This window comes from Musca vetustissima, unplaced genomic scaffold (genome assembly GCF_032173495.1).
Source record: "Musca vetustissima isolate MV318-11 ecotype Yass unplaced genomic scaffold, APGP_CSIRO_Mvet_v1 utg238911, whole genome shotgun sequence".
NCBI classification, from domain to species: domain Eukaryota; kingdom Metazoa; phylum Arthropoda; class Insecta; order Diptera; family Muscidae; genus Musca; species Musca vetustissima.
In genome coordinates, this window is record NW_026872882.1 from 1 (window position 1) to 13,914 (window position 13,914).

The 13,914-nt window shown below is 36.5% G+C and overlaps 1 pseudogene; it reads left to right on the forward strand.

The window, feature by feature from the left end:
- The first annotated feature begins 140 nt into the window (after nt 1-140).
- On the forward strand, nt 141-10,380 carry LOC133321118 (1,5-anhydro-D-fructose reductase-like; annotated as a pseudogene).
- Nucleotides 10,381-13,914: the final 3,534 nt, after the last annotated feature.

Genomic DNA, 13,914 nt, shown 5'->3' on the forward strand with positions numbered 1-13,914 from the left:
ATATATTAATACGGTGTTAATTTCATGCGATGAAATAAAAATAGACAACAAAATATTTGTGGCGTTTGTTTAATTTTAAAGATTTTAAATTCGATTTAATTTGAATATAAGATTCTTAATTTCTACTTTTTTAATTTTAGGACATTGAACAAACATTCCACAAAGATGAGCACCCCGAAAGTTCCCTATGTTACCCATAATAATGGCAGCAAAATGCAAGCAATCGGATTGGACACCTATACTGTAAGTAAATACGAAAAGATATGGTCAATAAAATGCATTTTTAAAACCTTTTTACTAGAAAGTGTCAATGTTTACGATCAATTGTCGCTTGTCGTTTCCACCACTAGTACTGCACGCAAAGTCAAAAGGCATATAATTACAGATTAATAAACTATTCAATTAATATGCGGCGCTCTTCAAGAATGATAGTGAATTTGTATTCTAGTTGCGATAATTCTTATCTTATAAGTTGTATGTGTGTATATGAAGAAGTTTTCAATTAAACTATCAGCTGTTGTGAGCATGATTATCTCAAAAGAATGTACAGTGAAAGAGATTCGCATTGTTACTGTTTATAAAATCGAACGGCCGGTCGCAAACCTTGTTTAAACTTTTATGACGCTTTTTGTACTATGTATCATCAGAACACAATTATATACAGATTTACCCATGCGTCGTCCGACCGTTACAATTTTGTATAGCCCCCATATGACGTTAACTCTCAAAAAATTGGTATCATGGTCTGTAATTTAGTATTTTGAATTCTCATTGGGTAGCAAATTATCAATATTGGTGCATTTTTAGGTTACAAACATGATAGCTCCCAAATTTACGGCCAAATTAGCTGTTCAATTCCCATTGGTTTGCACATCTTTCAGTCGAAAATTGTCGATATTGTTCCACTTTTTCGCCCCCATTGTTGCCGCCATATAAAAATGTGTATCGATCATAAGTAGTATGAATGTCCACCTAATGGTGGAGGGTATAAAAATATCGTTCCGATCAAATTCAAAGTGAATTGTCAAAGCCTGAAGTCTCGCGAAATATGAACATATTGCATATAATTTAAATTCATTTCTATAAAATGAAGTGTTCTTGTCAAAATCTTAAAATATTGGTAAAAAATAAGGCTTAAGTCTAGTTTAGGGGCTCCACCCGGATCGCTTTGAAATTTTTGCCGTAAGTAGTCCTCGTTGTGCTGATTACAGTGATATATATTTTATTTGGGGGAAATGTATACTTCCCGAGATATGGGCCTTGAAAGTTTGGAATATACCTTGGTTAAAACGGCCGTTTTACTAATGCCACCAAAGCAATATGGGTATCATTTTAAAGGGTTTGAATAGTGCTTTAAAAATAAATATAGTATATCATTGTAAACTATATAATATTAACTAAAATTGAAAGAAAAAACATTTGGATTGCGTAGCCATGTATGCGCCTGTCCATAGGTGAAAGTCTTAAGCCCCGGCCGAAGGCCGGCTACTTAAAAAACCTTGAATTTGATTTGAAAATTGCTCTTAAAAAAGGATTTGGATTGCCCCGGCCGAAGGCCGGCTACTTAAAAAAACCTAAATTTGGTTTGGAAATTGCTCTTAAAAAAGGATTTGGATTGCGTAGCCATGTATGCGTCTGTCCATAGTTGAAAGTCTTAAGCCCCGGCCGAAGGCCGGCTACTTAAAAAACCTTAAATTTGATTTGAAAATTGCTCTTAAAAAAGGATTTGTATTGCGTAGCCATGTGTGCGCCTGTCCATAGGTGAAAGTCTTAAGCCCCGGCCGAAGGCCGGCTACTTAAAAAACTTAAATTTGATTTGAAAATTGCTCTTAAAAAAGGATTTGGATTGCGTAGCCATGTATGCGCCTGTCCATAGGCGAAAGTCTTAAGCCCCGGCCGAAGGCCGGCTACTTAAAAAACCTTGAATTTGATTTGAAAATTGCTCTTAAAAAAGGATTTGGATTGCGTAGCCATGTATGCGTCTGTCCATAGGTGAAAGTCTTAAGCCCCGGCCGAAGGCCGGCTACTTAAAAAAACCTAAATTTGGTTTAGAAATTGCTCTTAAAAAAGGATTTGGATTGCGTAGCCATGTATGCGTCTGTCCATAGTTGAAAGTCTTAAGCCCCGGCCGAAGGCCGGCTACTTAAAAAACCTTAAATTTGATTTGAAAATTGCTCTTAAAAAAGGATTTGTATTGCGTAGCCATGTGTGCGCCTGTACATAGGTGAAAGTCTTAAGCCCCGGCCGAAGGCCGGCTACTTAAAAAAACCTAAATTTGATTTGGAAATTGCTCTTAAAAAAGAATTTGGATTGCGTAGCCATGTATGCGCCTGTCCATAGGTGAAAGTCTTAAGCCCCGGCCGAAGGCCGGCTACTTAAATAACCTTAAATTTGATTTAAAAATTGCTCTTAAAAAAGGATTTGGATTGCGTAGCCATGTATGCGCATTCGTTGTAAGCTTTAAAATGATACCCATATTGCCTTTGTGGCATTACTAAAACGGCCGTTTTAATCAAGATATTCTCCGAACTTTCAAGGCCCATATCTCGGGAAGTATGCATTTCCCCCACATAAAATATATATCACTGTAATCAGCTCAACGAGGACTACTTACGGTAAAAATTTCAAAGCGATCCGATTGGAGCCCCTAAACTAGACTTGTTCCAAAAATAATAAGATTGGTGGAAGCTGTGATGGTGGTAATGTAAAAAATGGGTGAAAATGTGTTGAAGCCAACGAGTATTTTTGTGTTCGTTCCTGATTTGTGGCTAAAATACACAACGCACGCACATATGATCAATGACTAAGTTGCAGAATACCCCATGGACAATATGATTCCAATGTATGATTTTGCGATATAATCACTGCATCCCCCCAAAATGGATGCTGACATTTTGAAGCCGGATTTTCGGTGTTTTTTGAATTTTTCTTATAATTAGGATGCGCATCCAGATAATGGACTAAACTAATTATAGGTTTGTAGAACTCGTGATTTTGCTTCGTTTAGTGTATATCTCATGCATGTGCTCACCGTAGCTTATTTGTAGAGATGGGCAGTAGGTAAATACCCAAAGGGTAAATACCCGGTAAATTGGGTAAATACCCGGTAAATTGGGTAAATACCCATTTGTGGGTATTTATTTGGGTATTTACTATATTGAATCGGTAATACAACATCTTGCACCCTATTTCCGGGTTTCTGTTATCAAATCGATTTAGAATGGATAGTTTTACGATACTTTAAAGACGTGGGTAAATACTTGGGTAAATACCCGAGTTTTTACCCAAAAATTGGGTATAAACTCATTAACTGCCGAACCACTTGACGTAGGCGGCCAAAATTTTGCACACATGTTTCTAATGTCAAAACAAATATAGAAGTCCAACATGGGGACCCTGGGTCCAAGTTTTGATATAGCCCCCATATAACCGTATCTCCCGATTTAAGGTATTTTTTGCCTATTAGACACATTTTACAACCAAATTGGCTGTAATTTGGCACAGAGTGCTCTTTTAGGGTACAAAATGTCCATGCAAAATTTTATGTATGTAGGTCCACGTTTACTGGTAGCCCCCATACAAAGGTACCCCTATTTTGAGTATTTACCCAAAAATTGGGTATAAACTCATTAACTGCCGAACCACTTGACATAGGCGGCCAAAACTTTGCACACATGTTTCTAATGTCAAAGCAAATATAGAAATCCAACATGGGGACCCTGGGTCCAAGTTTTGATATAGCCCCCATATAACCGTATCTCCCGATTTAAGGTATTTTTTGCCTATTAGACACATTTTACAACCAAATTGGCTGTAATTTGGCACAGAGTTCTCTTTTTGGGTACAAAATGTCCATGCAAAATTTTATGTATGTAGGTCCACGTTTACTGGTAGCCCCCATACAAAGGTACCCCTATTTTGAGTATTTACCCAAAAATTGGGTATAAACTCATTAACTGCCGAACCACTTGACATAGGCGGCCAAAATTTTGCACACATGTTTCTAATGACAAAACAAATATAGAAATCCAACATGGGGTCCCTGGGTCCAAGTTTTGATATAGCCCCCATATAACCGTACCTACCGATTTAAGGTACTTTTACGATCAAATTGGTTGTAATTTGGCATAGTGAGATTTTTTTTGCACAAAATATTCATGCAAAATGTGGTTTTTGACACACATGGTTTAAAATCAATATTATTTCCTGTATGGGAAAAGGGGTCTTCAAAACACACGTCAAATAGTTCGGCTGTAAAAGAGTTTATAAATATATATAAATACCCAAAATCAGGACCGCTATATAGGACAGAAAAAGTTGACCAGAGCAAACAATTGGTACTCATAGAGAACTCTCTAAGCCAAATTCCAGCTAATCAAATTGGCTAATAGATAAAAATGTCCTTAAATCGGGAGATACGGTTATAGGGGGCTATATCAAAACTTGGACCCAGGGTCCCCATGTTGGATTTCTATATTTGCTTTGACATTAGAAACATGTGTGCAAAGTTTTGGCCGCCTATGTCAAGTGGTTCGGCAGTTAATGAGTTTATACCCAATTTTTGGGTAAATACTCAAAATAGGGGTACCTTTGTATGGGGGCTACCAGTAAACGTGGACCTACATACATAAAATGTTGCATGGACATTGGGTACCCAAAAAGAACACTCTGTGCCAAATTACAGCCAATTTGGCCTTAAAATGTGTCTAATAGGCAAAAAATACCTTAAATCGGGAGATACGGTTATATGGGGGCTATATCAAAACTTGGACCCAGGGTCCCCATGTTGGATTTCTATATTTGCTTTGACATTAGAAACATGTGTGCAAAGTTTTGGCCGCCTATGTCAAGTGGTTCGGCAGTTAATGAGTTTATACCCAATTTTTGGGTAAATACTCAAAATAGGGGTACCTTTGTATGGGGGCTACCAGTAAACGTGGACCTACATACATAAAATTTTGCATGGACATTTTGTACCCTAAAAGAGCACTCTGTGCCAAATTACAGCCAATTTGGCCTTAAAATGTGTCTAATAGGCAAAAAATACCTTAAATCGGGAGATACGGTTATATGGGGGCTATATCAAAACTTGGACCCAGGGTCCCCATGTTGGATTTCTATATTTGCTTTGACATTAGACACATGTGTGCAAAGTTTTGGCCGCCTATGTCAAGTGGTTCGGCAGTTAATGAGTTTATACCCAATTTTTGGGTAAATACTCAAAATAGGGGTACCTTTGTATGGGGGCTACCAGTAAACGTGGACCTACATACATAAAATTTTGCATGGACATTTTGTACCCAAAAAGAGAACTCTGTGCCAAATTACAGCCAATTTGGTTGTAAAATGTGTCTAATAGGCAAAAAATACCTTAAATCGGGAGATACGGTTATATGGGGGCTATATCAAAACTTGGACCCAGGGTCCCCATGTTGGATTTCTATATTTGCTTTGACATTAGAAACATGTGTGCAAAGTTTTGGCCGCCTATGTCAAGTGGTTCGGCAGTTAATGAGTTTATACCCAATTTTTGGGTAAATACTCAAAATAGGGGTACCTTTGTATGGGGGCTACCAGTAAACGTGGACCTACATACATAAAATTTTGCATGGACATTTTGTACCCTAAAAGAGCACTCTGTGCCAAATTACAGCCAATTTGGTTGTAAAATGTGTCTAATAGGCAAAAAATACCTTAAATCGGGAGATACGGTTATATGGGGGCTATATCAAAACTTGGACCCAGGGTCCCCATGTTGGATTTCTATATTTGCTTTGTCATTAGAAACATGTGTGCAAAGTTTTGGCCGCCTATGTAAAGTGGTTCGGCAGTTAATGAGTTTATACCCAATTTTTGGGTAAATACTCAAAATAGGGGTACCTTTGTATGGGGGCTACCAGTAAACGTGGACCTACATACATAAAATTTTGCATGGACATTTTGTACCCAAAAAGAGCACTCTGTGCCAAATTACAGCCAATTTGGTTGTAAAACGTGTCTAATAAACAAAAAATACCTTAAATCGGGAGATATGGTTATATGGGGGCTATATCAAAACTTGGACCCAGGGTCCCCATGTTGGATTTCTATATTTGCTTTGTCATTAGAAACATGTGTGCAAAATTTTGGCCGCCTATGTCAAGTGGTTCGGCAGTTAATGAGTTTATACCCAATTTTTGGGTAAAAACTCGGGTATTTACCCAAGTATTTACCCACGTCTTTAAAGTATCGTAAAACTATCCATTCTAAATCGATTTGATAACAGAAATCCGGAAATAGGGTGTAAGATGTTGTATTACCGAGTCAATATAGTAAATACCCAAATAAATACCCGCAAATGGGTATTTACCCGGTATTTACCCACCCCTTGGGTATTTACCCGGTAAATACCCGGTAAATACCATCTCTACTTATTTGCAATTGGGTTCCAAAGACGAAAATTTGGTGCGTAAATTTTTATAAAAAATCACTGCAAAAACTTATTTTGACAAATTCGGGTATATAATCGCGTTTTTCTTCGAATTGATTTCACATACATTAATTCTTGTGTTATCATATTCTCGAATCTATGGGAAAATAGGTCAAAAATATATCGATACGCGAATAATATGCGTATTTTATCCAAAATCGATTGTGCAGGCACATTCGCGGTTCTTAACCGATCCTTTTAAAGTAGGTGTCCTTTTGTGTATTTTCAAAGGGGATTACTGAAATCGGATGCGCATAAAAATCGTATGCACGTTGCGCAATTTTTAGTCATTTTTTTTTTGGGTTTTTGCATAGTAAAGTGCATCGAGCGGCACACTTTGGCCGCTTAATGAAAACTCGAAAAATGCATAATTATTGGAAGAGATTGATTCGGTTTATACGAAAACCGCATGCGCATCAACTGATTTCAACTAATACGCGAATTGCATGCTTTTAAATATTGATAATTTTTATGTATTGTAACTGCAATATATTTAGTCATTTTTACAGTCGAAACTGTTATCAGATGAATATACCGATATTCAACAATCATCTAAAACAATTTGAAGAAAAATATTTTAGAAGATTAATGCAAAACCGTATTCCCTTAACCATACTAAAAAAATCGAACATTCAAAATTCGATTTAATTAAAAAATTCATTTATTTTACTTTCAGATGTCTTCATGCTTCTATTTGTTTTTCGCGACTATTATACCGTTTTTCAATGTGATTTGACAAGTATCCAAAGAAAACAAATGTGTTTATCCATTTGTGAAGAAATTCGCGAATTACAACAAATAGGAATTAATTTATATTTCAAATACAAGATTTAAAATCGCTATAAATTTTGTGCGCAGCATCCGAATTTGTGAACGCAAACATATTTCGAATCAGCATATTTTTCTTAACCTATGTACCAAAAATCATGAATGTGCTCGCAAAAAATAATTTCAAATTTTTTTAATGGAATTTTAAAAGAATTTTGTAATTTCCCATATGCATCTTCGGAATCACTCTTTTTATGGCCTTCCCCACACTGTGGGGGAATAGACAAATGGTTTGTTTTGAGAATATGCATAGAATCACTTTATGCGTCGATTTATGTGTGTCCGTTTTCTGTCTGTCCATGTTAAATTATAAACAAAGTAGTTATGATCCGAATTGGGTAACATTTGATACAGTTCATTTATTTGGCCCCAGGACGAACCCAATTCGTTGGCATAGTGTATTGAATTGATTCTAAAATGATGTATGCTAAGTTTTGTGAAAATCGTTTCAGATTAAGATATAACTCCCATATATATTTCCATCCAATTTAATGTAAATGGTGCACCAAATCCCGTAATTTTTCATAGCGTACTGAACTAAGTGTGTTAAGTTTTGTGAAAATCGGTTCAGATTTAGATATAGCTTCCATATATATTTTCGTCCGATTTTAAGTAAATGGCGCACCAAACTCCTAAAGTTTGTCCTACAACTTTGCACAATGTATCAAGTTGAGACTAGAATGACGTTGTTGCGTTTTATTGAAATTGTTGCAGATGAAGACATAGCTTCCATATATATTTCGAAGGGGTCTGATTGTGAGATTAAATTTTCAATGCTGCAGCATTCCGAATAGTCTGTTTCAAGTTTGCTTTAAATCATGTTAAATAAATAATGTTTGTTCAATTTCATGGCAATGTTCCTTCGAAAAGGCGACGACGTTGAATGTACTTAAAGTGGTGAAGGGTATCATATAGTCGACCCAGTCCGAATTTTCTACTTTCCTTACTGTTTGTGAGAAATTGTGTCGCCTTTGTGATTTTATTGAGACTCAAAACACTAAACAATTTAAAAATTCAACTTCTGCGAATTTGTGTATATATATAAAAAAAAAAAAACAAAGTACAGTCGAAATCGCTTTTAACGACGGTCAAGGGACTGGCAAATTTTGTCGCTATAAACCACAGCTATATAAAATAAAGTGCAGATTTTTTAGGGATTATTGAATACTATTATGACTGATATGTCGTTATAAAGTCCTATTTATAATTTGTGAACCTCAAATAACATAACATAGACCCATTTTTCCTTTAAGAATATACTTTGAATAACTTTTGAGCGATTTAAGAATGTAAGTCAACTCACGCATTTATGAAAGAAATTTGCAGATCGCAGACATTGCAATGAAATGAATTCTAATCACGTCCACTTTTCATTAAGTAGTTTAAACTCAAACACCAAACCATCTGTAACATGTGGTAGCAAAACTTTTTTTAACATTTGTTTTTACATCTTTTACTCCTCTTTTTTATAACATTAAAACCGTGCTGCATCCTGTTGAATAAACTTAATGTTAACTTGGTGCGATTTGGGCGTTGTTGTTTTATTGGTTTTTAATGGATGACCGACCCCTACCTAAACCCCTTAAGTCATTGGGTGGTGATTGCGAACGTGCTGTGCGCGATGCAATTGATGTTGGCTATAGACACATCGACACCGCATATTTCTATGAAAATGAACATGAGGTTGGAAAATCCGTGAAAGACAAAATTGCCGAGGGTGTCATCAAACGAGAAGATATTTTCATCGTTTCAAAGGTAATTAAAAATAATGCTGCAAGCTTCAGATTTTCGCTTTTTGTGAATGAGATGTGAAAATGATTTTTTGTTTTATCTTACAGCTATGGTGTCATTTTCATGAACCTGAACGTGTTGAATACGCATGTCGCAAATCGTTGGCAAACTTTGGTTTGGATTATATTGATTTATATTTAATGCATTGGCCCTATTCGTACGTTTATCGTGCGTGATGATGTTATGATGCCAACCAATGCCAAAGGTGATGTTGAATTAAGGTATATAACACTTTTTTGAGTATTTGAAATCTATATATATATATATATATTCTGAAATATAATCTGTAAGGAATGGAAGCAATTATAAACTTGACTAGTGTCATTCTAGACGTAGTTCAATAAGTTATGAGAAATTTACTTGAAATCGGACGTTAAACTGATTTTGATTAATTGCAATAGGGTATATCCTTGGGCCAATTGATTTAGAAAGCGTTTCAAATATCATCAAAATTAACTATGTATGTTCCTTGTTTTCTTTTGCATGTTGCAAATAAATGTCAATAATTGATGCTAATAATTTAAATTTCCAATAGAAGACATGATGCCTAATGGGTCCTTGCAAAATATATATTCAAAGCACATTTTAAATATTTATTAAATTCAGGATATCACAATGAATTTATGTTTTTTTTAATAAAGGCTAATTTATTTATTGTTTTTTTATTCTCTTTTAAGTGATGTCCATTATTTGGACACCTGGCGAGCTATGGAAAAACTTCAAGAAAAAGGCTTGGTCAAGAATATTGGTGTATCCAATTTCAATTCGGAACAATTAGCCCGCCTATTGGCTAATTGCAAAATCAAACCAATTCACAATCAAATTGAATGTCATCGCGGTTTAAATCAAAAATCGTTAATTGCTCTCTGCAAAAAACATGATATTGTTGTAACGGCCTATTGTCCACTCGGAAGACCAGAACCAGCCAAAAAATTACCCGTTTATTTATTCGACGATAAAGTAAAGGCAATTGGTGAAAAAAAAAATATATATATATATATATATATAAAAGTCCCGCGCAGGTGGTATTGAGATATTTGGTAAGTAATTGTTATTATTTATTTCCGTGAGAATACATTTATGACATTATTATTTTGCAGATTGAACTTGGTGCTGTCCCCATTCCAAAGTCCGTTAATAAAAATCGTATCGTTGAAAATTTTAATGTTTTTGATTTTAAACTTTCTCCCGAAGATCATAAGATAATGGATTCATATAATACCGGTGATCGTTTGATTCCCATGGAGCATGCCAAAAAGAGCCCTCACTATCCATTCAATATTGAGTATTGAAAACAATATTCAGAACTTATTTATAATTTCATATTTTAAAAAGAAAGTGCTTTAAATGTACTTTGAAAATATAATTAATAAAGCTTAAATGTGCATAAAGAAAATCCAGTACAGATATAATCTACAAAATTAGTACTATAACTAAATTTGATGCTTGCTTAATTAAAAAATCGAATTGGACATAATTTAATCAGGATGCAATTGATTACAATAGATCACTCATCTATTTTCTTCTCGTGGATGATCACAATGGACCTGACGGTCTGAGAGTGCTGCAGCCACATAAGTGACTGCACATCCCCAACTCTAACCTAACCTGTTGTAACAGTTCGGCTGTAATCATATGATTTTCCCTATAGATGTGGTAGAAGTATTAATAATTTGTTCTAGTGCGTTCATTACCGTGTGTGGAAAGTGTGTCCGGCCAAGGATTGTCAACTCAGCAACAGCAGTTCAAACCATCTTTAGAAGTTAATTCTACAAACCCATTTGGTAACCATAATGCAAATTTCAGAAATTTTTAATGGATAATTATACCCTCAGCCTTATGGCTAATGAGGGTGTATACATTTGACACGGTGAAAATGTGCATCATCGAAATATTGGTTCTAGACCCCATGTTACTTTGGACCAAATCCGTTTCAGAACATTTTGATTTCATCCAAATTTTGCCCATCTTATTATTTCTTTCAAACTTAGTTCAAGTTTGAAGATGGGGAATATCGGTGCACTCCTTCTGGTACCTCCCACCCAGGGACTAGGCCTAAAATCGAACCTTAGAAGAATTCCACATGGGCCGAAACTCGATCTCTTTTACTGACATTTTGTGTCGATTTTTTCCGAACGACAACACTGTTTTTAGTAAAGAAAATAGTCCCGTGTTATTTGACCCGGAAATTCGGGTACGGGTACCCGGTTATATCCGGTTCTACGGATCCGGTTAATATAAAATAAAGGTTTTAAAAATACCTTTCCATTATGATGTGGTTATCTTAAACCATTTTGGAGATATAGTCAAAAAACTGGGTTTTGGTCCCCGATTTTTTTTTTTTTTTTTTTTTTTGAAAAACTCCATAAAAGTCGAACTTGGGTCCATTATAGTCCCTCTCGAACCCAGACTCTACTGATTTGCCCTTTCCAAAATGGTGCGATATGTGGCTGTATCTGTTGTGGATCAAAAGATATGGGCCTCAGAACCCTATAAAAACAAGGTAAATCTTTTTACATGGCAGAATCTCCTTTTAAATAGCATGGTGTTTTTTGAGTGACCGGCCTTCGGCCGGGGATTTAAGACTTTCTCCTATGGACAGATGCCAACACCGGCTATGCGACAGAAACTCCTTCTAAATAGAAATTTTTTGTAAAACCGGCCTTCGGCCGGGGATTTAAGACTTTCTCCTACCAACACCGGCTACGCGACAGAATCTGTTGTTAAATAGAATATTTTTTCTTTTTGGTGAACGGCCTTCGGCCGGGGATTTAAGACTTTCGGAACAACTCTAGTTTAGTAAAAACGATAAAATTTTTCTGAAATTTTTTCCAGAGGTAGGTATTTTTACCCTAATTATGGGGATATCTTTTTTTCTTGGGGGACGTACCCGGTTACCCGGTTATTTGACCCGGAAGTTCGGGTACGAGTACCCGGTTATATCCGGTTCTACGGATCCGGTTAATATAATATGGGTATCATTTTAAAGGTTATAAAAATACCTTTCCATTGAGTGGTAATATGATGGGGTTATCTCAAACCATTTTGGGGATATAGTCAAAAAACTGGGTTTTGGTCCCCGATTTTTTTGAAAAACTCCCTAAAAGTCGAACTTCGGTCCATTATAGTCCCTCTCCAAACAGTACCCAAATGATAGACCACAATTTGCCCTTTCCAAAATGGTGCGATATGTGGCTGTATCTTTTGTGGATCAAAAGATATGGGCCTTAGAACCCTATAAAACAAGGAAAATCTTTCTACATGACAGAATCTCCTTTTAAATAGCATGGTGTTTTTTGGGTGACCGGCCTTCGGCCGGGGATTTAAGACTTTCTCCTATGGACAGATGCCAACACCGGCTAACGCGGCAGAAACTCCTTCTAAATAGAATATTTTTTTGTGTAGCCGGCCTTCGGCCGGGTATTTAAGACTTTCTCCTATGGACAGATACCAACACCGGCTACGTGACAGAATCTCTTGTTAAATGGAATACTTTTTTGGGTGACCGGCCTTCGGCCGAGGATTTAAGACTTTCTCCTATGGACAGATGCCAACACCGGCTAACGCGGCAGAAAATCCTTCTAAATAGAATATTTTTTTGTGTAGACGGCCTTCGGCCGGGGATTTAAGACTTTCTCCTATGGGCAGCTACCAACACCGGCTACGCGACAGAATCTCTTGTTAAATGGAATATTTTTTTGGGTGACCGGCCTTCGGCCGGAGATTTAAGACTTTCTCCTATGGTCAGATGCCAACACCGGCTAACGCGGCAGAAAATCCTTCTAAATAGAATATTTTTTGTGTAGCCGGCCTTCGGCCGGGGATTTAAGACTTTCTCCTATGGACAGATACCAACACCGGCTACGCGACAGAATTTTCTTGTTTTTGTAGGGTTCTAAGGCCCATATCTTTTGATCCACAATAGATACAGCCACATATCGCACCATTTTGGAAAGGGCAAATTGTGGTCTATCATTTGAGTTTGGGTTAGAGAGGTACTATAATGGGCCCAAGTTCGACTTTTAGGGAGTTTTTCAAAAAAATCGGGGATCAAAACCCAGTTTTTTGACTATATCTCCAAAATGGTTTGAGATAACCTCATCATATTACCACTCAATGGAAAGGTATTTTTATAACCTTTAAAATGATACCCATATTATATTAACCGGATCCGTAGAACCGGATATAACCGGGTACCCGTACCCGAACTTCCGGGTCAAATAACCGGGTAACCGGGTACGTCCCCCAAGGAAAAAAGATATCCCCATAATTAGGGTAAAAATACCTACCTCTGGAAAAATTTTCAGAAAAATCTGATCGTTTTTACTAAACTAGAGTTAAGCCAGACTTTCTCCTATAGACAGATGCCAACACCGGCTACGCGACAGAAACTCCTTCTAAATAGAATATTTTTTTGTGTAGCCGGCCTTTGGCCGGGGATTTAAGACTTTCTCCTATGGACAGATGCCAACAGTGGCTACGCGAAAAATAGTAAACAAATCGGGGCCAAAACCCACCAAAATGGTTTGAGATAACCCCGTCATATTACCACTCATTGGAAAGGTATTTTTTTATTTTAAAGGTTATAAAATTATACCCATGTTATTAACCGGATCCGTAGAACCGGATATAACCGGGTACCCGTACTCGAACTTCCGGGTCAAATAACCGGGTAACCGGGTACGCCCCCAAGAAAAAAATATATCCCCATAATAAGGGTAAAAATACCTACCTCTGGAAAAAAATTCAGAAAAATCTGATCGTTTTTACTAACCTAGAGTTAAGCCCAAACCTTAGCTTGGAAAATATTTTAAATTGTGGCTCAA